We start from the raw sequence: 27,102 nt of genomic DNA on the forward strand, positions 1-27,102 counted from the left end.
TTTTTTTATTCTCTTATATAAGGAAGCGGGGGGCTAGTTCCCATAGAGGAAAGTTCCAAGGGCCCAGGCTTGGGCCAACCATGTAGAACTCTGGGCCAAGCTTGTAAGCCAGGCTTGGCCCAGTCTTGGTAAAACTCTGGAGTGATAACGATGGGCCAAGCTTGGTCGCCAAGACTAGGCCAACATTAACTGCCAGGCTTGGGTCAAGATTAAATACCAAGACTTATTCATTACATAACTTTTTCTTCTTTATCTTTATTTCATTTCTTTATTCATTTTTTATTCAATATGATTTTTTTGATTTTAAAAATAAGCAAACATAAATTTTTATATTTAATCTCACTCTTACTGTAATTTACAATATGAAAATATGAGTTAATGAGTTGAATAAAAATATTAAACGCTTGTAGATTGCACAAGTCTGTACCACTATCGTTAACCTCACTCACAGAGCTGTCTCGCACTCACCTAAATTGAGTTAGTTTTTTTTTTCTCTATTCAATACACGCCATCTTTGAACTTGATGATACGCATCAAACATAGTTACTTTTAGTAGTAATAAATAATAAAAAACACACACACTGAATAAACTAGAGATCGGATTGATCAGACCCATAATAAAAAGAAGTATGGCTGCCGACGGTCGAAAAAACTCGAACCACGCCGTATGGGACCGAACAACCGAATGGCCAAGGCTGGGTTAACCAGAATTGGCCCAACCGTGGTCCAAGCCTGGGTTGTCAACGAATGGCCAAGGCTGGAATATCCCAATTACCCAAGCTTGGGTAATGATTGGTATGGCCAAGGCTGGGATACTCATTGGGTAATCATTGGTATGGCCGAAGCTGAGTTAAGTAGCCTGGCCCACGCATGGGCCAATACAGGTACGCCGAAGCTAGGCTTCTCAGGACTGGCCCCTTTATCAACTCTGGGGTTTCCCGTATGAGTTGTAACAATTTGTCGCTTCGTAGTTTTGAAAGCTTACTTGTTTCGTATTTATAAAATCTAGCAGTACTATTCCAATTAACTATTCAACTATCGATCCCAAATAAACTTTTGATCCAACCTGTAACGATTTGGTAGAAACGGCTTTGAAAAACAACTGACGACTGTTGTAACAAATTGTAATATTAGGAATTGAAAACCGGTTTTAAATTTTATAAAGATTTATTTGGCATATTTAGCATAAGAAACTTTACAAACGCTAAAACAGGTTAAGACACTTTAAATCAAATTTTTTATATAAAAGAAAATATTCAAAAATAAACAAATATGTAACAATTTCTTTATTTACTTAAACTATTAAGGCATTTTAGGACTACAGTCAATTATAATCTTAATTGCTTCAAAAATCCTACTTTTGATTTATTTAGTATTATAAACTTTAGGTACGTTATTACAAACTTAGACTTTCAATATGATAGGAAAATAATCAAATATTATCAAAAACATAGTCTTTCTTAAACTATAAAGGAATTATATGCCCACAGCCAGTAACAAAATATCAATTTCTTAAATGATCAGTTTTTTATTGACGTAGGTAAAATATGCAATCAGAATCACAATTGAGACAAACAAATGAGATCTTATCTCATGTTGCACATTTCACATGTGCCCACATCTTACACATAATGCATTGTATCCACTCCTCATTGGAATTTTCATAAGTTTCCCCACTTCACTACTTTTGACTTACATTACCATTACCCAACATTAATATTCAGATTTCTCTGCTTTCCTTCTCTTCCTCATATCTTGTTGTTATTAAGTCCCTTTCGGTAGATGTACATTCCCTTTTTGTGGCTTATTTTATATGATCCATAACTATTATGAACAAAAGAGGACTCAGTACCCCTCTGAGTCTTAGACCATCTTTTAGTAAGTAACCCTTGTTGGTAAAAATACTGTTATTGTGGTCAATACCTTTTCAAGTATATTCTTCTACTTCAGATTATCTCAAGATTTGTTTATAGTACTCTGTCAAAAGCTTTTTTAGATCTACGAAGACAATGTATACATTTTTGTTCTATTTGATTGCGAACACATGATCCTATTTACTATGTTCACTCCTAAACCTACTTTGAGCTTCGTCTGGATTATCCTTAACGATTGTCCGTATTACGTTTTTATATACTTTGCACATAGGTTGTAAATAAATGAGATTTAAAAAGAAATAATCGATAAAAGATGCAATTTTGGATCTTGACATCACTTCTCTAATGCTACGTTACTGGGTTGAGTATCAGGATTATCAATCTACTTCCTTGATCGAATATCAACTCACGTTTCGTAATCACTGGATAAATCAACACAATTAACATTCGTCAGTCGAAATACAAATATTTTTAACCGATGTCATGTCCTCATGTGATTTACGTGAAATCAACCGTTCGATTGGATTGCATGTCGTATGTATACATACACAGTCACTACGTTGCTCCCGGTCGAGACAGAATAAACAAATCGCGTTGGGATTTTATTAAAGCCTGGGGAATTTTCGATATAAGTTCCTTATAAATATAGCTAAGGCAAAAGCTGCGTAATTTCGAATGTTTTTACCACAAGATATTTTAACCTATTCTTTGCGATTTGTAATCTGTAAGAATTAGTCTTTTTATTAAGTTATTTTTCAATGATGTGTTACTAAAAGATATTTTCCCAATCCCACTAAATATTCCCGTGATCAAAATGTCCAATGTAAGTAAACCACCTAAGTAAGGAAAAGAAATCCGACTTTTCTCTTTGCAAAACTTCACCGTCACTTCTAGGTCTTTATTGCATGTTAAGTGCATTAAAATAGTTACAGGTGTCATGCAAACCACGGACTTGTGTCTGGAAAAAATGGTGGCTAGTTTACGGAAGCGTCATCTTTATCTATCAGTTTGTATCACATATTTTTTCGAAGCTGTAGAGCTGAACCATTCAACAAATCTAGTAAGAGTAGAAGATACTTTGAAAAAATTGCGTTTTGATATGTTTCTTCAATCTGTTTGGAAAAATAACATGACCAACAATAACGTTATGTAATATGTCATTCGGCGTGTTACGTTTTTCTTCAAACATTTTGAATATTCCTTTGTTCACGTATTATGGCACAGTAGTCACTTCGGATTTACTTATACACTCAAGTTTTTGTAACATATACATAATATAAAATATATATAAAATTCAATAAAACCTCGAAATTGATTCGAATTCTTCTTTTACCTATCAACACTCCAAATAAAAGTAAATTTTAGTAAATTTAAGGTGATTTTATTCATTATATTCTGTTCTACAGCTGCCAGGTTGGGAGTTTCAACCACCAAGGATCCAACCACCAGACTACAAACTCAACCTCAAGTAAAATGTGCCTGTCTGTAACGGAGTTTGGTTTAAACAGGGTTCCAGACGTGAATTGAGCCCTTTTTGTATCCCAATCGTTTTTTTTTTCTGGAAAACTTTTTGCCCATATTAACTCTATAAGGTTAAATATGGTATAGTAAGGAGGTAGTCTGTGAAGAGTATCACCCTGTTCGTTGTACAGCTTGTCAATATAATAAATTTTCTCTAATTTTAGACCTTTAATAACAGTAAGCAATTCTTTGTTTGTTGGACCTTTTTTATAATCGCTGAAAGAAATAGGAATATTTTTTTCAGAAATCAATGCTAAAATTTGAACTTTGTTAATACGCCACTGGTTATCGCAGACTGTACTGGCAGGAATATTACGAATAAATTGTGTACATACGCCTTCCGACAGCTTCGGCCAATATAAATGCAATTACGATTCGATGTTTTCATTGGTAAACAGTTGAGTTCACGTGGATTGACGGTTTGTTAGATGTTTACCGAATTTTATACGGGAAGTAACAATTATTTTTCATTTCTTAATTTGGTATGAGTGCCGTGAGTGTTTATGAAATATTGATTGTTCGTCGCACAACTGTCTTCTGTAATTGATAACGGAATATGTATACTTCTTACATTCGATTCTTCGACTAATAGCATATTGTGCATTTGTGTACTTTGTAGTGTAGTTTGTTATTATTTGATCAATTTTACACTGATGACAATTCAGATATTTTAGATTTGACTGCTGGGTGTGCAGCGATATTGTTGATAAAGTCATAATTAAATGCCTTTGTAAAGGACATAATTTTTTGGATGCACTGTTTTATGGCCCATAATTGTATATTGCCCATGTACCTGTTAAAATCGCGCCAACGTTCACATATTTATAATAAATCGCTATAACACTTTTTAATGTCACAAGATAATAAAAAGTATATGAAAATAATATAAAACAACCCATTAAAGTTCGACGGGTGAAATTTGGGCGCTAACCATCCTTCTTTACCTGTCTGACCAAGAAGGTAGATAATCCGATATGTATTTTCGGCGCTAAGAAGTGCAGGTAGGTCGAGTCATAAAATAACCCAATAGAGGGAAAGTTGATAGATTTTTAAGTAGGCTAGGTTAGGTTAGGTTATGTAAATCTCTATATAAAGAAATATAAAATTTACTTTATTCTGTAGAGTGTTACAAAAATGTTGTGAGAAAACTTTATTAAGGGCAGATTTTTCATTTAAAAAAAGTGCAAAGTAGCCCCCCTCTAACGGTAAATTTTTTCAGACCTTAAGTGATAATAGGTCATTTCTCTTATAAGAAAATCTAAAAATACAAAAATATATCTTATTATAAATGTCGGTGATTTAATAAATAACTGTATTTCATAAATCATGTACTTCAGTCGGTTAGCGCCCAAAATACACATAGGATTAAAATGACCCTTCGGTCTTGGCACCTAGTTTACATGTTGTAAAAAGTACATTAATCCTTTAGCGCCCAAATTACATCCGCCCTTAAAGTTTAGGGTCTTTAACAATGAAAATCATCAATTCAAATTATATTTTTATCATTAAAGTTCGACGAAATGTCAATGAAAATTAGTAATGGCATTCAAAAGCGCGACTTGTTTCGGTAAATACAAATCCATCATCCGGACAAGATTATTTTTTTTAGATAAATAATAAACCTGAATCAATGGAGAACAAATATTTTAATAATAATATCTTTAAAAAAATGTTATTAAATTGACATATTTTGAATGAAATCTACAACACCAGAGGATAACAAAAATAGGAATATATTGAGGTTTTAAGTGAGTTAGATAAATATTCATGTTTGGAGTTAAGTATAAAATAGGTATTTATTTTATTTTCAAGGTTCCTGTCAATATTTTGGATATTTTCCTTGATATTTACCTATAAACGCTATTGACCATTGGAAATATTCGGTGAAAGAGTTTACCTGTCTTATTTCAAAAATATATATTAATAACTAACAGGATATGGAACGCTATCACCAATCTTCAAACTATCTTGACCAATGAACCAACATCAGTGCGCCCCGCTATTTTCATGAATGTCCAGAAAGCTTTCGATCAGGTCTGGCATGCCGGACTTGTTAGGAAACTTCTGACTATCCGATTGCCACCTCCTACAATAAGATTGATATATTCATATCTCTCCAACCGCTCCATTATTGTCAAAGTTGGTTATTGCCTATCCGAACCTTTTAACACTCTTGCCGGCGTATTATATATTGTATAGTAACAGCATCCCATAATAGTCATTTGCAGATGACTGGTGATAAAACTGATGAAAAATCTAATTTGAAACTTCAAAACATTGTAACACTGATCAAAAACGGGAAACTATTAACATATTTTTCCAACACACTAAATATTTGGACAATAATTTTGTGGGAACCTTCTAAAGAAAGAGGACATTAAGAACAAAGATTATATGAGAAACAATTGGATGTTATAGTGATTTCGCTTCTTCAGGTGTAGAAAAACGTTGACCTCGCAATTTATATGTGATCTGCGGTGGGTGCCAAACGAGGACTGTACGGCGGATGATCCATCAATTTGATGTTCTGACTCTTGAAAAATGTTTTTGTTTAAATTGATGTATGAGAGATCAAATTGTCGAGGTGGAGAATGATTCGTCTTCTGCGATGATTCACCTGATTTTTTCGAATATTTCTGGCAAACAAATGCTGGTGTACCATTCAGAATTGACCGTTCTACGTTGCTCTGATGGAACATTGCTCGAGATGGTGCTTCATCGTTATCAAGTCGAAGCGAGTTGATCGGCAGACTGCTGTTGATTTAATCACGTCGAAAGTCATAGAAAATCATCGGACGAAGAAGTTCACAACTTAATTCCATTTTATTCCATTAGTAGCTTAGATTTATACATGAAATAATCTCAAAAACGGCTCATATTTTTTATTAAACTGAATATATAGAAAACTTTAAAACTAATTATGTTTCATAATAATGAAGACAAAAGTCTCTATATGTGGGCGAATTTATGCTTTTTTATTTTGTTGAACACGACCACGATTGGATGACAGATATTATCGCAGATATAGTTAGTAGCAGAGGAGTGTTAATGTATCATTTAAATCAGTGTCGTGCGAGATTCTACTTCATTATTTAGAAAAATATCTTTTCCTAACTCTTTGGCTTTACAATCTCGAGTGGATAATAGCTGACAACTTCGTCTATTTTGATGTCTTGCAACCCCTTATTCGATCCTGGATGAAAAGCTTTGAGATTTTTTGCTTTATGTTGTCAATAATTCGAGGTCTTTTCTATATGACTTTTGTTATTATATCGTCTATTATTTCTTTATAGGTTTTATTCTATAATATTCTGTCCATAAATGCATAAATATTTTATGATTTTCTTTCCACAACCGTACATAACGGTTGGTTTTACAACTGTCTTGAGAGGGTGTCGAGGTTTTCAGCTCATACCCTTCTCTGTTTATTTATAGTGATCTATTACTATCTCGACTTTCCAAGATATTTAAATTCCCCGACTCGCTCAAAGTTATACTCGTCTTTTGTGATATTCCGTCTCTTTTTCGGTTTCATGAACATATATTTTATTTTGTTTTCGTTGATTTCGAGCTCTATATTCTCGCATTCCTCTCAAATTCGATTGATATACTGCAAATATAGTACATCTACTTTAAATAGAAGCTTTCGTGAACTTACAATGGAATATTAACTTTTTTGCTTCTTTCATTATTCACAATCAATTTTACCAATAAGCTTTGTAGTGCATTAGACCATTGAAATAATTTGTTAAGCTAGTTTTTGAGAGTTATATATTTCCTTTGAATTATGTAGTAATGTTATGTCAGCTCTATTTTATTATAAAAACAGAATTTTTGTTGTTACCATTTTATACTTGGATCGAGGAAAAGGTAATAGTAACAACACTGATAGGTAAAAAATTCAAAAGAAAGACTTTGACAAATGATTATCTCTCCTAGAATCAAAAAAATATTGAGAAACTATTTTGGAAGCATTAGAACATATTAAATAGTAAATAAGAAGCCAAAAAATTATGTTATTTCAAACTTGAACGGAACTTTTAGTCTAAAAATAATCCAGATGTTTATTGAAACTAAAAATTTTGATACCCTTTTTGTAATAATAATCGTCAAGCTCCACAAAATAGTCATTAACTGCAGACATCACCTCTCATTTCTGGAAAATCTTTGATCACCGAGACATTTTTTGAAGTCTGTAAACAGACAATAATCCAAGGGAGCTAAATCTGGCGAATAGGGTGCATGTGGTAGCAATTCAAACTTTAATTTATTATTTTTAGACATTATTATAACGGATGTGTGGGCTGGTGTATTGTCTTGATGAAACAACACTTTCTTTTTAGCAAAACGCGGCCTTTTCTGCTTGATTTCTTTGTACAAATGTTGCAGTAAGTCCGCGTAATAGTCGCCGTTGATAGTTTTCCGTATTTCAAGCTAGTCAATGAAATTTATTCCAAAAAACATACGGCTTCACTGGTATTTGCCTTCTTTGGAGCCGGTTCTCCCTTTTCAGTCCATTGTTTTGATTCTTCTGTTGTTTTGAATGTGATGTGATGATTATGAAACAGCGCAAAAATTCGGCTTTATTTCTGAGAAACACTCGATTGAAACATCATTGTTTTTGTTCCATTGGAAGCAAACACGGTCATGTCCACAGTTTCAGTTAATATGCGATGTACCACCGCATTGTTTGAAATGCCTGCTATGTCTATTAGTTCGCGTACTATCAGTACTACCGCTTTGAAAATTTTCTTCAACATTTCTGGACTAGTCACCTCTTTTAGTCGACCAATGCGATACTGGTCTTCGCAGGTCGTACGGCCTCGTTTAAACTCTGCTACCCAATATTTTAGTAATGATAACGAAGAAGCAGTCACACCCTGAATAGAATCTGGTTCAGATTTTCTATTGGTTGTGCTAATGCCTTTTAACTAAAAGTATTGTATTACATAATGATGACCAGTTTTTTCCATGTTTACAAATTCACTGAAAACGTTAACTGTTGATGGTTACCAAATAAATACTAAACAATGTGGCGTCTTCAAACTAGAAACATATCTTGTATAGATTGTGCACTTTATAATACAATGGGTATTTTTCAAGCAACTACCGCGATCTTTAGGTCACATCAGGTACTTCTGGGACTATCCGCGTATATATATATATATATATATATATATATATATATATATATATATATATATTCAGTTTCAATCGTTGTTTCAATGAATGTTTACAGGAAAACATAAATTTAGACAATTATCCTCATTGTTAAATGCACTAAAATTTGACGAATTACTTTTATATACTTTTTATTAACTTGTGTTATCAAAACAATGTTAACATGTTCATAAATTATCGATATGTACATGTTTGCACGATTTTGACAGGTAAGTTTGTAATAAATAGAAAATAATGGATCATAAATCTTTATAAACCGCAGTCTCGAAAAAAATCGTTTCGTTTAAAAATAGTTTTTAAAACAGATGTTATCTAAAGAAAAATTTCATTTGTAGCGCGGTTGGAAAATTCATTGGTATGTACATTTTCTTAACGTTATAAGAAGCTATATTTTTCACAACCCTACGTAAGATCTGAGAAATAACGAAAATTTATCGATTTCTCTATTTTGAAACGGATTTTCGATTTCACATGTCATTTGGTTTGTTTGCAGTGCATTATTTCCACATAGATCTTATAAATTTGTTTGAAATCTTGAATTCTACTTTGCATATTAAATTTTTTGTTACAAAAGAGTTAAGGTATACCGAGAAGTGGGGCGGTAGTAAATTCAGTCAGATAGCAGGTAGATGACCTAGTGGTGTGGTAAATTCGGCCAAAGATATTTGGTATGCAATAAACACAGTCAGATGTCAGGATGCTAATTTAAAACTAAAAAAACCAATTAAATATTATAAAAATATTTCAATTGAGTAAGGAAAATTGAATTATACAACTGCCAGATAAGTTAACTTAACCCAACCTATACTTATCTACTTCCAGTCGTTCATCCAATATATAAAAACTCTAGCCTAGGATGTTTTGAAGTATATTATTGTATTAAAATGTAAATTTTAGTCTTTTTTCCGGTTTCGGATACTTACCTGCCTCCTGTACACCGGTACCTGTGACTCTAGTAATTTGTGAGCTGTGCAAGTGTACGGCAAACGTGACTTTAAGATCAACCATCAAAAAGTAGATTCGATGGACGTCCTACTAGAGCCTAGCACATAGAGAGACCAAACAGTTGAAAAGACGCGGCAACGTCTATCAAAAGATGTTCAAAAGTAACTTTTTTCAAGCGAATTTGTAGCTGAGAAATTTTCAGAAAAGGTGCTTTCAAGGAAACATTTTTTTAACAAATACTTCTCAGATAACAATCTACAAAATTGCAAAGTTGTGACAATGTTACGAAAAAGCAATATTTCAGGAAATTTGAAAAAATCATACAACAATAAGCGAAAAAAACTACAGTATGATCGCACCAAACAAAATGCCAAATCTTCCAGATATTCTTGCAGAACTGGAAAGGAAGCAAATCCTAGAGGTATGTTTGGTACGACCAGTGGGAAAATTTTTGAAAAAACATGGTTTCATTCATGAAATAGTAAATAAAAGGCAAACAGTAGTGGAAAGTATTCGTTTGATAGTGGTGAATTGGAAAAATGCCATAAATCACATAAAAAGAGTTGAAAACTAATATATGCAACATGAACCAGTTTTAACTCGATTTGCGATTGATTTAAACGACAGTGATTCTAAGGAAGATGATTGTGATGCTAGTTATTTAGAATAATTTTATTGTATGTATTATAAGTGAAGACCACTGGGGAAAAACCAGAATTTTCCAGGAAATTGTCATAGCTATAAAGTCAAGAAGTTATTTCTCAGTATTTCACTTTTATGAAATATGCACTGTATTGTATCTATTCTGTCAAAGATTGTTTAGCTCTATGAGTAATTTCCATCAAAAAGTGCTTTGTAACTTTTATTCTAGTTTTTTAGTTATAAATAAACCGGAAGCAACCAATTCATCTTTGTATTCAATTTTACTGAAATTTTCTTTGCTAGTTATATTAAGTACTATTCTTATATGAGAGGAGTTACATATTGCCGTCTTATCGAAAAAATTAAGCTCCTCTTGTTTTGCGCTGAGATCAGTTTCCAAAGAACTGAACTTATCCAATTTCTCAACAGTTTATTATGCCCTTATTGAGTCGTATCTCTGATATGGCATTTCCTTCTGGGATACGTGTGGTTCGTCTCAATTAGAGCGAACCTTCAAACTACAAAAGCTTATCCAATTTCAGAAAGATTGTTGCATGGCTATCCACTTAGGAACGCGGAGCACTACCTTCACTTCCCCACTCGACGTTCAGAATTAGTTAAGTGCTCAATATTGTAGAATAAAAAAAAATGCACAATCACTTGCCAATTGAAATCAATCGATATCATCTTTTCCCACATTCCGCAATAATTTGAGGGTATATTCAATGGAAAGTGCCTTGTACTGTGTAATCGACTATTATTCTAATAATATTTAATGCTGCGTACCAGTTACTTTTATGTTTTTACATGGATTTGTCTAGAAGTTTTAACAATTTTTTGACAATAAAGCATTTCTCTCTCTCGAAGTTTGTAAGCCGATTATTGTATTACAAAATGAGAACATCTGTAATTAAATTTTAGCTATTTGATGACTGCCATTATGCAAGTTCTTAGACTTTTCTTTCATAACCATAAGCTGTACAGAACAAGGTTTTAAGCTCTAAAAATTATGAATGTTTCATCATTTTACTACTCCCTCATTAATAAAAATTGACTATAAATCTCTACTCTTTATTTTGAAAATAATAATCAAAACAACCGTAATTAAACTTCTAATGGAATTTTAGTAACAAATTGAAACTAGGGGCTGTAGCTGTTAATTTCAGCTGGCTTCTATAATTTCACATTTTTATATATCTACGGTTTGTTCCAGTTCCAATATTTCGAGTAACCAATTTTAATTACTTTATTCACTTTCATTTTTGTTCAGACACAATATCAGGGTTGACCAAATCTTGTAATTAATTCCTCAGAAACCGTCGATAAATAACGATCAGTTAACACTACAGCAGTCACAGGATTTATCTCGGAAACAGATTTTAAAGCGTGATGAATTTAATTGGAGGACTGTACGTCGTTAAGAAAGAAAAAAGTTTCACACCACTGATTAAGATGAAGTTCTAAAGAATCATTTGATTCGAGAAATACCACAGAACTAATTAAGAATAACACAAAGTCGTGTTGTTGGTTTTATCAACGGAATTTGCATTTTTATTTTATTTTTATTATTTTGGAGGCATTGTATCATACAAAATGTTATATTTAGAAGTGTCATTGATCACTAAATAATTGCAGTTTATGAATTTTGTATAAGGCGACCAAATTTTTTTATTCCAAATCCGGGACAGGAGCTTGTAGGAAATTATTATTGTATCCGGGACAAATATTGCTTCTAGAAAAATCCGGGACGCTAGGTGGAAAACCGGGGACGTATGGTCACCTTAATCTTGTACCAACTATTAAATTATAAAATATAACAAAGTTAAGCTATTTGACCGACATTTTGTTCGATTCAACAATCATTAGCTGTAACTATTCATTGATTCGATTGCCATTTGATAATTTGCACTATTCATTTTACATATTTGCTTATATTAAATTATCCACATCCTTATCGAAGAGTTTCACCTGTCAACTTAAGTTAGGGTTGCCAACCGTCCTGTTTTCCCATGACATGTCCTAGTTTTTGTTGTGTCCTGGGGCGTCCTGAATAGTTTTTAAGCAGCGTCCTGGGTTTTCAAATTTTAAAATTGGTGCGCCTCTTCTCAAATCTTGCATTAGACATACAGAGCTAGCTATCCAGTCAGATTACTATTTAGTTGTAACTATATGTTATAGTATCTAATAGTTATAAATCTTTAACTTACCTATGTTTCAAAAATTTGTTACAATCTAAAGTGTTTGTTTTATATTTTAAGAACTATTTTTCAACTCGTATAATTTTATTAAAATATTTTTATTTTATTTCACCTGTTTTCACTAGATATTTATTCAACTATTCCAACTCTAATAATGCGTTTTCTTTTTAAACTGAATTGTCCTGATTTTTCTAACCTCAAATCCTGGTTTTTTAAATTTGAGGTTAGGTATAATATATTTTTAAAACTGTAGAAGGTAATAAATTCACTTTAACATAATCATATCTGTCTTAAAACTTGAAAATTGGCAATAAAATAAATATATTTTCGATGTTTAAAAACCAATTTTGAATATTTCCTGAAGAAGAAACAAGGAAAAAGCGGCGCGCGCGTCCTGAAGGAGGTGACAGTTAAATTGAAAGAAAATATTAATTAAAAAAGACCCAAAATCAAGACGATTTAGATACACGTACAAATCAAAAGGTCTAAGAATAAAACATTTAAGAAATACTGTATAAAAAAAATGGGATTCCTGATCAATATATATTTATCTCGTTAGATATAGTGAATTTAGATGCAGAGCTGTTAAAAAAGCTGCATTGGTTAACTTAAATAATTATCCTCAATATTATTCAGTTCAATCAATTAATATTTTACGTGCAAAATTTTTCGAGAAAGAATAATTTTTGTTCGAATAAGAAAATGCTGCGATTTCAAGTGTGATACACCAAAATATACGTTAACATTATTGAGTAAAATCTGCATTGTTCGAAACGATATACTTGGATTATGACAAAGTAACATAATATGTCACTGCTTCGTTATGGAAACGGCGTTAGTCAACCCACGACACATGTATGAAAGGGGGAAGACCACATACGCGGTTCCAATTCAACTTGATAAATGTTTCTGGACGCGAACTTGTACTCCCCGGCTTCAGATCTTCTAGTTCGATAGGGTGACTACCTACAGCTTTCATTATTAAACGAAATCAATAAATTAAGACAGGTACAGGCGGTCGAATTGGCTGAAAGTTAACAAGTATCGTGAAGATAGGACCGTATTCTACTTAAAAAAATGTTATAGGTGAAAAACCGACTAACAAAGCAAATTAAAATACCTATGCTAAATTAATAAGGTGATGAAACAAAAAAGGCGAGAAGAGATACTCAAAGAACTAACCGTAAAGAAGAAGTGACGTAACTACATTTAGAAAAAGAATTCAAAATTATGTATGAGGAAATATTTTAGGACTACTTTTATAAATACGCACAGTACTCATACCAAATTAAGAAATGAAAAATAATGTTTACTCCTCGTATAAACATCTAACAAACCGTAAGTCCACGTGGACTCATCTCCACTGTTTATTAATGAAAACATCGAATTGTAAACATAAATGCTTTTCAATCGGCCGAAGCAGTCGGAAGGCGTATGTAAACAATTTCCTTGAAATACTTCTGCTAGACGGTCTGCAATAAGCTGTGGAGTGGCTAGGTGAGATTTATTTAATTCATAAATTTCTTTAATTAAATATAAATATGGTGTTCTTTAGACCATGAGCGAATGAATACAATGAATGTTTAAAAAAGGAAAATATTCAGCAATCTGATAATGCAATCTTAATAAGAATTGCTGAATTAACTAGAGTAAATAAATTTTCCATTTATCGAATAGTCACGAATGGGGTTGCTGTGGATCATTCACAGAACCGAAAAACATGTAAAGAAAAACTGAAATCAGTTGACAAAGTTTAGAAACATTGCATCAAGTTTTTTCAGCATTTGGTTTTTTAAGATGCAACTGTCTAAAAAACCATTCTATTGGCGTTTAACAAATACGTTCTCGCATAAGATAAACATATTTTTAAAAGTATTCATAAAAATAATTAATTTATAAAATGAGGTTAGGTTAGATCAAACAAAATTGTCGGCAAGGGTTTTTATATAAGTTTTTATAATCTAAAATTGATATTGGAAGAACTATACAGTAAGGGTTAAATGTTTAATGTAATATTTTCTTATACTTAGATACACCCCTGGTATCGCCGAAGAAAACGCAAATAAAACTTCTCACCAGTTGGTTTTACTAAAGTTAAATCGATACACGAAAACAGGTTTTGAGGAACGACAAATCCTAGTGCGCTTCGCCACTACAAACCAAACAAAACAGGACATTGTCGAAAAGATTGCATTGGCGATAAGTATAACGTTAATTAAAGTGGGAGCGCGTAAACATGGCGCATTACAGAAACTTTAATTAATGATTAACTCCTAAGATATTCGAGTATTCATGAGATTCGTTATAAAAAACTTTTTTTATTATGCTAAATGTTTCTTAAATCACATGTGAAAAGATCTAGTAGTTCGCTTTCAGATAGGTAACTTTGAAGTCCAAAAAATACAGACCTAGTTAAAACCCGTCTCCCCCAAAATGCTTTCAGGGAATATCTTCCAACAACTCCTCATCTCTCTCGAAGGGATCGTCAGTCTACATCACTGGGCTTAGTAGAAGTGTTGGATATCTTCTTTTTTTCTTTGGCCTTTAAAAATGATAAGTCTCTGCCAAGTGAAGACACTTGTTAAAGCTATCCTTCGATTTCCGTATTTTCAGGATCTATAAGAAGTAGTCCCACCTCTTTCTTTTCTCTTTTTGGCACACCTATTTTCTCAACCTTGGATACCTCTTCTCTGGTGTAGTCAGTCTCAGTTAGATGTTGAGACGGGTCCTCAACTCTTGAAATTCTCTTCTAGAAGTTTACTCCTTAATATCTTGTATCCTGTTTAGATCCTAATATACTAGAAAGAGCATTTAGTCATCGCTTCAGGATGATATTTTTTGAACTGGAAACTTCCTTAGATAATTGATAGCCTTGTATCTGCACGCTTTAGATGCATACAGTATGATGGAGATTACGATGGTCCTGACTAGGTGGAGGTTAGTCTTCGGATTCATCGACTCATCTTCCTATGTATCCTGCTAATCGTCTTATTACGACTATTAGCGACCTCTAAGAGTGAAGTCACTTGTTCGATTTCCGTATTGGCAGGATCTATAAGAAGTGGTCCCTCCTCTGCATTTTTCCTTTTTGGCGCACCTGTTTTCTCAACCTTAGATACCTAGCTTAATCTTCTCTGGTGTAGACTGTATCAGTTAGATATAGATCTTTAGCTCTTGAAATTTTGTTCTAGGGGTTTATGCCTTAATATCTCTTATCCTATTTAGGTCCAACTCTGGGTCCTTATATACCAAAGAGCATTCAGTCATCGCCTCAGGCTGATATTTTCTGAACTGTAAACTTCGTCAGATAATGGATGGCCATGTATCTGCACTATTTAGATGCACACAGCATAATGGAGATTACGATGGCCTTGATGAGGTGGAGGCTAGTCCTCAGTTCATATGAGTCCTGCTAATCGTCTTCTGGCTCCGTCTTTTCCACGAAGCAGTTGGCGTGGCCACTGAATATCATTCGCTAGTCCAAGGTGGCTCCCAGGTGTTTGGCTTTGGTTGTCCAGGTGATTCCTTCTTTCATGATATTGACGTTGTCTTCTGGTATATTTCTCTTTATTTTGAATAATATAGCTTGGGTCTTCATCGCATTGATGATGATCTTCCATGTTGTACGTCAGTAAACGAGTAAAAATTATGAAACTGTCCAAACTGTTATGAATAATAATATGATGTACTTAACCGATGTTTTCATTATTTTCATTTTCGTTCTAGAACAAAAAGAAGTTTCTTTTGAGAAATCTATAATTTTTTTCGCCAATATGACTAGAAAAAGTTGCTATATAGAACGATCAATACTCAAACGCTCCACTTTTTCAAACTTACATTCAATATATTGAGTTCAATTATTTTCAAATCCAATGAAAATCTTAAATAAACTCAAATAAATCGTTATGTTTTTAAAGCCCGTATCTAGTTGTTTGGTAAACATAATCTATTCCATTGTAACCGTCTTAACCACGTCAAACATCAAGAACTCAATCAACTATTATGATGATGGACGTCTAAATTTCTTGGAAATTATATGACCAAGTGTCTACATTAGTACATCTGTTACTAAGTAGAGTTTTACTTAACGAGAAACTTGTTTTGAAAAGATAAATGTGCCGACGGTAAACGATAAAATGATTTTCATACAATGACATTTTCAAGTAAATCATCAAACCGTGTAAAAAATAAGTAACTAGAATTTAAATAGTAACGGTTGGAATCACACAGAATTCTATCTTTGCCAGGGGTCTAGAAGAGATTCAGTTGGTGTAGCATCAAATTTGCATTTTCTATTGCATCATAAAAAGTCCATAAGAACTAGTTCGGGCGATCTAGTTGGCCATGCTATAAATAAGCATTTTAAAATTTGGAATTCGGTACTTCATAGTGTTAGGTGGTATTTATTTTACATAATCTGCTTTGTTGGGGTTATTGAAAGGTCTTCTGACGAGACCAAGTAGATGGTACTGGTCAAATTTCCATCAGTAAATGACCCTATAACGTGACCTTCTAAATATGTGGTATCACCTCATTATCCAGAATTATGCCAGTTGCTGACTGACTAGTATTGTACTATCATCTACGAAATGAATGATATAAAGTGAACTTACTGAATCATTAAATAGTTTAGTGAAATATTCGACAATTTAGATATTCTTCATTCTTCATTCAATTCCTGAAAATACGTGAGTAGTTTTTCTCAATGATTACCTGGCTATTGATTAGAAGGTATCCAGAGACTGATACTGCATAATTATTTTTGATAATATGCTCACGATTATATTTTGTGAGGTTTCAGATACTTAAAAAACATGTTGTTTCATTCCATCACAATAAGAAAAAATTATTAACGAGAAACTTTATGTTTGACAATTTCAGAAATCCTAAAGATAGCACTTGTTCAAATGGGTCCATGTTTTCACGATTCCGTCCTATAACACTACAGAATATTCGTAGTTTATGGTTTTTCCCTTTTCAAGATAGTCTATGAATATAAAACTATTGATATCTTTAAGGTCAGCTTCATTTTATGGATAGCCGAAATTATTTTGTACATTTTTTAATGTTTTCCCCGATGACAGTTTGACTACGTGTATCGTATGCTTATTTAATCGTTTTAACTTAGCAAAATATTTCTCAACGATTGATTTTCCTGGGGCAAAGGTCGAACAATGTTCATCAGGCCAAGCCATGGCTACAATGGTTTTTTTTTTAAAGACAATGCTTTATTAACACACTACATTGCTTTTTGTCCATTTTTACAAACTACCGAAAGTTGCTTTACTCAAAATAAACTAATTGTACGAGAGCTGTCGAATGTACATATACACGTATTTTTGAGGGTTTTGACTAACTGAAAATCGTATGGATTCGATACTACTAGCTTGTTTTGCGCAAGAATTGACTTGTATATTGAAAACTTTGAATATAATCGAAAACTTATTGGAAGGAAAAAAATACTGTTTCATTCTTGATGGTTATTATTCACTTTTCTTACTAATTTTTCACTCAAGTTTGATGTCAATTTAGTATATGGTTGTTTCCATTGTTTCCTTTTCAAAACGAAACCGTATAAATGGTCGAATTCAAACGCATATTTAATATGTTTTACTTTCAACAAAAGCAGCTTTCAATTCCTTTGTAAAATTTCCACATCGACATTACATTTATCGTAGATAATAGACAACATCCACCGTAAACGATTCTAAAAATGAAAAATTAATGATGTTTTCGACGCAAAATGCAGAAAGCTTTTCTCCATTCGAGGATTTTTTCTTCTTTGTATGTTGTCGAGTCATGCGGCAAAATAAACTGAATTACGTCGAACCAAAAAAAGGTCGAAGCCACGCTCATTAGTGTCTTTTTTTATTCTGTCGTGCGGGGCTTTAAAAAGGAACCTTTCAAATTTTTCCCTTTCTGTATTTTACACTTTTTCACGGTTGATCTGTTCAGTTTGTTACACACAAATTTTGTAGCTGAATAATGTTTTAATTGATATGTTTACGTCTTCAAAAATTTGTATGCTTCAGCTTCAATTCAAATGAATAAAATATATAACAGACAAAAAGACTTTCCATAAGAAAATGTATTATATCTTTTTGTTTTTTACTTTAATGAATGTATTTACATTCTTGTAACGGTCAATAAAAAATGCAGAATTGCATGTTAATTTGATCCACTAGAATCAGCTGAATGTGTCGGTATATCCGAAAACGGATAATTAAAGTTAACGATTACTATGAAACTTTTTGTTATTTAATACTTTTCTGAAATATGAAAACTGACGGCCATCGTTTATAAAAATCAACATAAGCTTTGATTAAGAAAACAGAAATTTAGTTCATAATTCTTATTGAAACTCTAAATTCATACCACAGTTGCCTCGTAAATGATTGTTGAAATCAGTTGTGAAATCAAACTGATCAAGTGTGAACAAATATGGTTTCATCTAATTATATCCGACTGTCATTTACGTAGGCGATGCTGTCATGTTTGTCTTGGCCTTTATTTTGTTTATTCATCTACAACGACGTTATTATAGAAAAAATCGTCGGCAACAAATTCTAAACAACCTTCTATAACAGCCAGGCTACCAAAGATCAATTTCCGTATTTTGTTCTCAAACATAGATGGCGCTAATAATATTAAATCGATACGACCTTCATTATACACGTGAATAAATTTGAAAGTTGTCTTACTATTAGTTTGTAAGTTATAGTATTGTTGAAGTTTGTTAATTAAGAAAAAATGAAGAAAAAACAGAAGTTCGTGTGTTAACAAAGCATTGATTATTAGCCAAAAAAAATAATTGGGTCAAAGGCTTGGCTTGATAAACACTATTCGAATCTTGCCCCCTGGAAAATCAACCGTTGAAAAGTGGGTTGCTAAGTTAATTAAAGGAAAATGTTGGATATAATAATAATAAAAAATCATTTTAAACCAGGATTTTTGTATCGATTTGTGACAATAAATAGAACCATGGCTCTATAATTTCACAACAAAGTCCAATTGACAGACAGCCGAGTCGACTGCACGTGATGAACCGACTCCATAGGGTGGAAAGACGTAAAAATCGGTTGGCGAGATTATGCTATTAGTATTTTGGGATGCGTTTGATAAGATATTCATCGACTATTTTGAAAAGGGAAGAACATGGAACAGGGATTATTTTGGAGCATTTGAATCGTGGAAAACGGTACCATTTGTAGAAGAAGAAAGTGCTGTTTTATCATCGTATCACAGATTAATAAAAACGATCGCGAAATTGCGTACTTATAGCTTTGAATTGCACCTTATACTCGAAATTTGGTTCTCATCGATTTTTTCCTGTTCTCACACATTAAGAATATGCTCGCTGCGCCATTCAGGTTATCGCCGAAACCGAAACCTATTTTAAGGCTAAAGACGAAACGTACTATTAAATTTCCCGATGCAACCGTATCACATAATAAAATCAAATCCTAACAAAAATAAGATTTTTTGTATGCTTTTTAGCCCACTGTAGACATTATTATATCGAAATCCATAATCAACGAATCTCAAATGCTCTTAAAAGTATTTAAAATATTTTTTAAAAGGCAAAATTCAATTTCAAGATATTGTGTTTGTTTTTCATGTAGACCAGTATAAGTTACAAATTTCAACTGATCTGCAAGAGAACTTTTATATCACGATTCTTCGAATAATTTGAATCAACAATTTTAATTCTTTGGAATTTGATTACCAATAATTCTGATTCGATATTGCCCATTTTATCCACCTAGCTTTTGAAACGTTGTATTCGTGCCCGTTTAATAAATCAGCCATACTGTATCCGACCACCACTAAATAAATATTTACCAAACCAAAAGAGAACCATGGCTGGTATTTTTCGGAGAACAGGTATGTTTGAATATAATTTCTAGACAGTTGAAAATATATGGTTGTTTATATATACATTATATTAACAAATTTGTATATAGGTACGTAGTTTGAATTATTATTCAGCTAACTTTTCATATATACAAGGTGTTTCATTAATAATAATATTGATATGCCGCTCTGTATTGAGTATAAAAATTTCCTGTTTACATCCTGTACTTTGAAACTATTTAAAGTTACCTTGTTTTAATTAGGGAATGAACTGAATGTAATTTACGTTATATAAATACTATTTCTTGGTACAACTATAGATTTACAATAGGAGAAAGTGAAACATTCTACGCCACATTTTGAAAAATTTCTTAGGGATTGATATTACTTTCTAAAATCAATCAAACAAGATTTGACGTATTTTTAGTATCGATATCCTGTATCTGTAGAACCATATTTCTGTCTCGAGTATTCCTTTATCTCTTTTGAACGTGAAATTCTAATATTTAGAATATATCACGACCCCACAATCATTCTATCTGAGTTATTTCGACTGATATCGGTTTGTTTAATTATAAATAGTTATAATTTTCCAGTCTTAATTAATTCTACTAATAAAAACTAATCTAGACAGAGAAAACGCGTTGGGACTAAGAATGAGACTTGAATTCCGTTTATGCGCATGTCAAAGCAATATTTCATTTAACAAATAGTCAAACATATGTGTACATTGCAAGTATAGACCTAAATGATCGTTAAAAATTTTATTACTTCCCTGGCAATTTCCTTTTGTAATAAAGAGAACACGATAACGAAGGTCCGTAACTCTATTCATTTCTGTATCGATTGGTTGTTAGCTGAATGTTTGTTGTATTCCACAATATATATCAAAAATACGAACCATTTTTTATTTGTATTGGTTTGCGTGATCCATTCAGTAGATTTTTCAATTTTATTGGAATTTCTTACTTCGGAGGAACGTGAAACAGGACAAACTGTTCTATTATTCATATCCCAAATTGTACCAAGTAAAATTCATACATCACTCTTAAGTCGTGTGACTGACATACAGATGGCGCTGTCATTGTTAAATCCATATGACGTTTATGAAGTACTAACTTCCAAAAGTCTATATATAAAAGTTTGGATTCAAAACAATTTCGTCTGTTAATTTATAATTGCTTCTAGAGGAAAACAAATACTGTACAAGATCAGCATCGAAAAGAACCATTTGTTATTGGTTTGTTGAATTTAAACGAGGTCTTAGAGACAACGATGATTGTGAACGATGTGGTCGTCCAATTGAAGTGGTTACAGAAAACTACAATCAAGTCCACTAATTAGTTATATCTTATCGTAAATCGAAATTGCGTGATATAGCTGAGACCGTTAATATATCAGAAGAAGGCAGTGTGTTTACACTGTTTATATATGAACATTTGACCATGGGAAAGCTTTTTCCCAGTGGGTGCCTCGTGTACTCGTAGTCGATCAAAAACAACAACGTGTTGATGATTCAGAACAGTGTTTGGCCATGATTATAAGTGACAATGGGTGAAACATGAATCCATCACTTCAGTCCGGAATCAAAATGATTATCAGCTGAGTTGACTGCAGCTAGTGAACCACGTCCGAAGCATCCAATAGCAGTCAAAGCAGTCAGCTGGGAAGGTTATGGCTTCAGTATTTTGGATGCGCACGGGATATAGTTCATTTCCAAAAGGAAGAGACAATCAATAGCGAATATTACATAGAATTGTTGAATGCAAAAATCAACAGCCTCTTATGTCGAAGAAAAAACTACGAGACAATGCACCGAATCACAAGACGATGGCAACGATGGTTGAATTGAACGAATTACACTTCGAATTGCAGTGACTACTGGCTATTCTCTGATCTCAAAAAAATTCTTGCCGGTAAGAAACTCAGCTCAAATAAAGAAGCAATTGCTGAAAGAGATTATATTAATGAATGAATGAATGAATAAAACCAATTTTTGACAAAAAATGTGTTTTTAGTAGTCGTATTATTTATTTTAAAGCAAAAGCAACAAATTTCCAGGAAATAAATTATTATTTTTGTTTCAGGTAGGTGTTTGATTCAGGCATTATTCTAGTAAGTACCCATAATTATATCAACGCAAATTTGTTAATATATATCGCACACAAGTGTACCCAAGAACTCATAGTTAATCAACTTATGTTTGATAAAGTTGAATATGTCCCAATGATTTCATGATCGTTTTCTTTTTAGAAAGAAATGAAAGAAATTCATAGTAATAAGAAACCTAATTACTGGTACCACTTGTACTATTTTTGTCACGTTCTTACATTCGGATCTTCAGCTGGAATTGATACAATGCGCTGTAGATTTTCAAAACGTCCAATTTTTGTGGAAAGCGATTACAAAAATTCATAGTTACATGACCTGCTCCCTCTTCGACTAACTTTCGTTACGTTTTTTTCTTCAATTCTTCAGTTGGGATTTTCACAAATGTGTGTGATCATATAACTCGTCCAATCTCTTCTTTAGCTGCTGGAAATCAGCGGTTTTTTCAATTGGTATTGGTTGAAGGGCATATCTTCGAAGCGGGATGTTTAAATCCGTCGCCTTCAAACCGTCGTCCTGTCAAACTTCGGGAAATATCACCAATTATTTTCCTCTCCATCCGCTAGCGTTCTCGATTCTCTAGTTCACCTGATGTTTTATCTTTCTCGTCTTAATACCGTGCCCTAATTTTAGAGAAGATTTTTATTGATGAATTCCTGACAGAAATGCCACTTTTGAACTTCTACTTTTTCATTATAATATTATACTTTCAAGACGTTTTCAACTCGTAATTTTTCAGGTTTGCTCTCAGTTGTATTACTTTTAGGTTATTATTATTTATTTATATTTAAACTCGTAAGAAAAAAAATCAACGCTCATCGTGGTCAAAAGTTTCTACCAAAAAATTTGTAGCTTCCATTCTTCTTCGGATTTTAGCATATCAAAGCCATCAGTCTCAGCTCTATAATGAGTGGTCTATGTTGTTATTGAGTTGAGTTGAGTAAAGAAAAAATATAAAACGAAAAGAAATCTTTAACAATGGAAAAGGGTTATTTAAAATTAACTCTGTAAATACAGCTGTACAGAACCTGTAGTATATGAACGGGCATTATCCTGCATTAGGATTAAGTTTTCGCCGAAGTAACCCAACTCAATAGAAACCAACTCGCCTTTTGTTTCTTTTGAATTATGTGTCCAAATTATCCAGGAACCTTATCCAAAAGCCACGTTTTCTTTAAGCGAACCTTTCTCCAGCTCTTCTGTAGACTTGTCCTTTTCTATTGCTATCATCTAGGTACTGCTTTCGTTTGGGAAGAGAACGGTATTTCTCAGTCCTAATAACGTGTTCTCTGGCAAATCGTTGGGTTGGTCTCAATTTGGAGCCAGAAGCTGGACTTTTTAGCTGCCTTGAGTCTTCTTATGACTGTCTAGCTATTTACAGCCACTCTTTGCGTTTTTCTGAGCTAGTGTTAGACTTGATGAACTGACAATGACATCTCTATCGTAAATGCACATTTTCCTTTTGGAACCGCCTCTTTGATTAAAGTTACCAGTGTCATCGGAACGACGGTAAACTCTGGAAACAGCAGCCTGATTCATGTTCAGCGCACTGGCCGTTTATCGCTGATTCTGGCTTCATGGTAAAAGATAATTTTGAAGCTAATAACATTAGTTTTAATGTTTTACTAAGAAAAATACAATTTCGAGTTAAGTTTTTTCCTTGCCAGTGATTTGCGATTACAGGAGTCGATTTGTTCGCTCAGGAGTAGTTTCATTGATTTATATGTAGTAAAAATGTTTTATTGTTTTTAAACCAAAACGTTAACATTTCATTACGGTCGAATTTCGAAAGTCATTAGTTAGGATTTCAATAATATCCTATGCCAGCTGCTTATTGATTTCTGGTCATAAAAAATGAGGTCGCTTAATGTATCAAAATGATAAATTAAAGTTAGCTACATTCGACAGATAGAGTGGAAATTTGTAAAATATCTAATGTGATATAAATTAATGAATCTGTTAAAAAATGTTGTGTAATTTAAGTCGATCAATAAATGAATTTCAATTAATTATAATTTTGTAATTGGTCTTGGGATTAAAGTGAAAAATGAAGTAATTAAAAGTAACATGGAATTCGCTAAATTCCTTTTCCACAACTGGTTTTTTTTATAAATTAAAAAGAAGTCACTGAAAATTATTCATGTAAATTACTGAGCCAATAAAAAGTAGCAAGGCCAGTGAAAAGGAAGTGTTCACGGTTTTAACGCGTCAAAGATAGGGCTTAACCTGTTCTAATCACATTTGATTTATTATCAGTACACTCAGTAGAAGTAGAACGGTTAGTAAGATCCTTTTATTCTTTTTTTTGTTACCAATTCAATAAATATCATTATTTTTGTTAATTTAAAAACAAATTCAATCTACTATAATTTTTTATCGATAATTTTCCGCTATAACCAGTGTTACCTGCATTATTAGTCGTCCCTAGACCTGTATCAAGTTAAGCTGTGGCACTCAAATTGTTTTTTCAAAATTTCATCATCAAATAAACAAATTGTTTCGTATGCAAAAATTTTTTCCATTATTAGTTTAATTAAACAACTTCCTATTTATATGTTACATTAAAGCCAAAAATGCACATTTTCTCTCGCTTAAAAAGCTCTGTATTTGGAAAATTGAATTGTACTTTGTTATGCAAACAAATTTCAAAAAGTTGTGTGAAAACACCGCTCCGCCACCCGGTTCTATACGTAGAAGCCGTCACCGAGAAGCGGTAGGAAAGTCTACGTACAACTAAGGTTCGCTTTAATTGTCGGTTTCTCACTAAGCGTAATTGAATAGTTTTCCATTTAAAATATTTAAATTTCTTGCTTGTATATAAGATAAATTTGTATCTTGTTTTCTGTTGATAGCTTTCCGATTCTATGTTTTTTTGAAGGTTTTTAAAAAATTAATATGAACCGTTCTATCATCTTTCATATGCTTTAAAACATGAAGATAATTTTTCAAGAAGTTTTCCAGAAAATTTAGTCACTTTAACCTGATGGCTTGTGTAAACTCATTTTCCTCAGCTATTTCTTTTCTTTCGTATCCCGTGTTTTTGTTTTATATTCTGCCACTCATTCCTCTATGTTCGTTTTTATCCCATCTTAATTTTTCAGTCTTCCTTTCTTGTTTTTGTAACTTCGCGTTTCATGAGTCTTCCGTATTAATTTCCAATTTTGTTTTGAATTTTCTCTTGTATGTCTTAATTTTTTGAATCTTGTTTTAACATCTAGTTTTTTAGAAATCTCTTTTCTATATTCTTTTTTATTTTCTTGGTCAATGCTTCTGAAGCAAATGCCAGTATGGGTATGGCTTCTTTTTATATATTTCCGTTTTTGTTTTGTTTTGGAATATTCGCTTTGATTAGAAGCTGTGTCTTAAGTGTATTGTATAATCTTCGAATTAGTCCAATATTTATATCTCATTTATATCTAGTTCCTCTTATCGACTTATTTTATTATTTCTCATTCATATTCTTATTCATTATGTGTAGATATTGTACTCAGGTTTTGAGTTGAAAGTTTTCTCATGTCATCTGCATACAGCACCTTCAAAATGTCTGTCATTTCCCAATATATGTATTTATAATGTCTTATTCGTCTTTTTGCTTGATGTACATTCTCGATTCTCTCTTTTTTTTGTTTCGAACATATTTGATTCCTCTTGCATAACTCTGACATCATTTTTGTCAGTCCTAATGCGTTTAGTAGTTTTTTTCTATTCTACTTTATTCTAGGGTTTTCCATCATCTGTTATTGATTTTCCAGCTATGTGTTTAATCATAAAGTTTGCATCTATTGTTCTTCTAAACACTCTAAATTCCTTATCTTGAATCTTATAGTTTTTTCTAGTTAGTCCTTTAGTCTATTTTCTATCTTTATCGTATATATCTTGCTGACAGTATTCGATAATGTGATTTCTCTATAATGGTTGCAGTTTCTTGTGACCCATTTCTTGTCTATTGATGTGATTATTTCCACCTTCCAATATCCCATTTATACCGTTTTCATCGTGTCTTTCGTTATTTGGTCTAATCCTTGTGTCTTCCCTAGTTTTAGTCTCGATATTGTTTTGTACTTTTTTTTGTTTGCGTCTTTCCTACTCCTACTTTCCGCCTCGTTTACATATTTTCTTTTTAAAATATTATTTTCACCTTCCAATTATATTACCTTCGTATGTTGTTATTATATCATCTCTCGCATCTCCTATATTTATGATAGAGTTCTAAATATTATCACTTGATGTTCTTACATTTGTAATTGCTTCAAGGAATGGATTTCAATTTTCTTAACAGAAAATTGTAATGCATATATCTTTCTAATTATTTTTTCATACCTTACGCTTTGGACTTTGGAAAATTTGCATTAAACCGATCAATATCGATCAATGAATTAATATTAGAATCAGTATTACAGAAGGAAGTAGATAATTGATTTTTATTAGTATACCTAGATTTATCACACCCAAAAACTGTAATTGCGATTTCAGTTCAATACAAATGATAATAAATATCATTATAAAAATTAAAAACACCCAGACGCATATATGAAATGTATAAAGCAACCCCGTGTAAAATGTTTTTTTATTGAGTGTACATTCCATTTTTAGATCGCTAGTGTTATTGTAACCGTTAAGTTCTGATACTAAGAAGTAATATGAAATCCGGCATTTCGTTTACTCGAATTATTTCTAGAAACAGATTAGTGCAGTAGATCATTAGATTTCCAAAATAAACATTTTCCTCGACTCCACCGAAAATAAAATGAAATAAACAACAGCGTAAACAAGACTCG

The 27,102-nt window shown here is 32.5% G+C and overlaps 1 protein-coding gene across 4 annotated transcripts in view; it reads left to right on the top strand.

Moving 5' to 3' along the window:
* LOC130448657 (frizzled-2) overlaps nucleotides 1-27,102 on the top strand; it is a 427,377-nt gene that overhangs the window by 340,208 nt on the left and 60,067 nt on the right. The window contains exon 2 of one of the 4 annotated variants that reach the window (XM_056786117.1): nucleotides 22,307-22,330. The exons of the other annotated variants lie outside the window; for them this stretch is intronic. The gene's annotated coding sequence lies outside the window, so the exon portion shown is untranslated. The remainder of the gene's footprint in view (nucleotides 1-22,306; nucleotides 22,331-27,102) is intronic. 4 annotated transcript variants of the gene reach the window in all.

Source organism: Diorhabda sublineata, chromosome 9, assembly GCF_026230105.1.
Source record: "Diorhabda sublineata isolate icDioSubl1.1 chromosome 9, icDioSubl1.1, whole genome shotgun sequence".
Lineage (NCBI taxonomy): Eukaryota > Metazoa > Arthropoda > Insecta > Coleoptera > Chrysomelidae > Diorhabda > Diorhabda sublineata.